This window comes from Pongo pygmaeus, chromosome 1 (assembly GCF_028885625.2).
Source record: "Pongo pygmaeus isolate AG05252 chromosome 1, NHGRI_mPonPyg2-v2.0_pri, whole genome shotgun sequence".
Lineage (NCBI taxonomy): Eukaryota > Metazoa > Chordata > Mammalia > Primates > Hominidae > Pongo > Pongo pygmaeus.
Window position 1 is genome coordinate 98,282,697 of NC_072373.2, and position 2,371 is coordinate 98,285,067.

A 2,371-nucleotide genomic window follows, 5' to 3' on the forward strand; every position below is an offset into this window, starting at 1 on the left:
CACACCTGTAGTCCCAGCTACTCGGGAGGCTGAGGCAGGAGAATCGCTTGAACCTGGGAGGCGGAGGTTGCAGTGAGCTGAGATCATGCCACTGCACTCCAGCCTGGGTGACAGAGCAAGACTCTGTCTCAAAAAAAAAAAAAGAAAGAAAGAAAGACGAGGTCTTTTTGCTCCTCACCCCCACCCAGACGGAGAAGGCAGCACCATGGGAGCACCCCCGCCCCCCACTGCAGCCCATCATCCACCTCATCTTTGACATGGATGGCCTTCTTCTGGATACTGAAGGGCTATATTCATTGCTGTTTCAAGAAATATGTGATTGCTATGAAAAGAAATACAGCTGGGATGTAAAGTCCCTGGTAATGGGTAAGTAGGCATTAGAGGCAGCACAGATTATAAGAGACATCTTGCAGCTCCTGATGTCCAAGGAGGAGCTGGTGGAATAAAGCCAAACGAAGTTAAAGGAAGTGTTCCCTACAGCTGTGCTCATGCCAGGGACTGAGAATCTCATCGTCCGCCTGCAGAAACACAGCATTCCCTTTGCCATGGCCACCAGCTCAGGGTCTGCCTCATTGGAGATGAAGGTGAGCCAACACAAGGAGTTCTTCAGGTTGTTTTCTCACATTATGCTGGGAGATGACCCCAAAGTACAGCACAGCAAGCCAGACCCCAACATTGTCCTAGCTTATGCCAAGAGGTTCTCTCCCTGTCCTACTACGGAGAAGTGCCTTGTTTGAAGATGCTCTCAATGAGGTGGAGGCAACCCTGGCAACCAGGATGCAGGTGGTCTTTGTTCTAGACAGAAACTTGAACTGAGACTTGAGGAGAAAGGCCACCCCGGTGCTGAATTCCCTGCAGGACTTCCAGCTTGAGCTGTTTGGTTTGCTCCCCTATGAGTGAGAGGGAGGGCCACCCCCAGCCCACTCTCATGGTCCACACTGCTGGGGGAAAGGGAAAGGAAATCAACAACTCCCAAATCCCAGACTGCACAGTAATTTTAGCCTCCTAAGGTTTGCCTTTCCATCCTGTGTTGGCTTGCCCCATTCTAAACTGTTGATGAAATGTGGCTTGACAGTTGAGAGACACTTAGTAAAGACAAAAACAAAGCCCAGAACAAAAATTGAACTTGAATTACCATCTCAAAAACCAAGCTGACGGAGTATGTGATAAAGAGAATGTACATGCATATATATATACATATACATATATACATATAGATACATATACATATATATATATCAGTATGTTCATATGCATATAGGCATTACATGTATATGTATGTAGATATATGCATGTCTGTATATGTAAGATGTATACTTTTCCAAGACAAAATGGAACATGATTTCTCTTTTGTTCTAGTTTTCCTGAAACCCCAGCTGGAAAAATGTAAACTATGTATGCATATAAGTATATGCTTCATGTGTACATATGTATGTATTATACATATATTTATATCGATCATCTGCATCACTCTCCTCAGTGTTGATGTCAACATGCAATGGCAACTGACAAAGTGAGATGGTAGTTCTGGCTGATCTGCAATCTGAGTGGGAAAGCCATGTTTTTGGTGAGCACTAAGAAATAATTCTCCTTATTAGTTAACATTAAAATTATTTTTGTGACCTCAGAATATCTCTGGATTTTCACTCATCGACTGACTCTGAGCCACATCATCTATAATTTGTTGCTAGTGTGAACACAACTGTAGCATTTATCTGGTATCTACATCGTTATCCACATTGGAGAATGTTTTCTACATCATAATAACTATTTGCCTCATTTAAGAACACTGATTGCCTACACTTTTTGTATAGAAATATAATTTGATTTCAGAAAGTATACTTAGTGAGACTGAGTGCCCAGGAACGCTTTTGGAATCATTGATCAGACATTGCACTTCTGTGATTATTCACTTTTATAGATTTACTTAGTCTTTAGAATTTGTCTATGATTTGTCAGAGAAAAATGGTGATAGCCATGGAAATGGGGAGTGAAGAAGTGCTGCTCAGTTGTGGCTCAGCCATTCCCTGTGGCCTCTGCCCTTTGACGTCCTTGAGCTACTCTTCAGCTCTGGAAGTTGTGGACAAACCATAGGAATGCATGTGTGTCTCTGGTGGAGTGACTGTGGATGACAGGCCCTGGCTATTGATTGATTGTGCATCAATTTAGCAAATTCACTTTCTCATTCCTTTTTTTTTTTTTTTTTTTTCTCTGAGATGGAGTCTCACTCTGTCACCAACACTGGAGTGCAATGGCATGATCTTGGCTCACTGCAACCTCCGTCTCCTGGGTTCAAGCAATTCTTCTGCCTCAGCCTCCCAAGTAGCTGGGACTACAGGCATGCGCTACCACACCTGGCTAATTTTTGTAT

General features: G+C 43.3%; 1 pseudogene; it reads left to right on the forward strand.

Annotated features, from left to right (window-relative positions):
• Window positions 1-236: 236 nt before the first annotated feature.
• On the forward strand, window positions 237-900 carry LOC129032236 (pseudouridine-5'-phosphatase-like; annotated as a pseudogene).
• The last annotated feature ends 1,471 nt before the right edge of the window (window positions 901-2,371 follow it).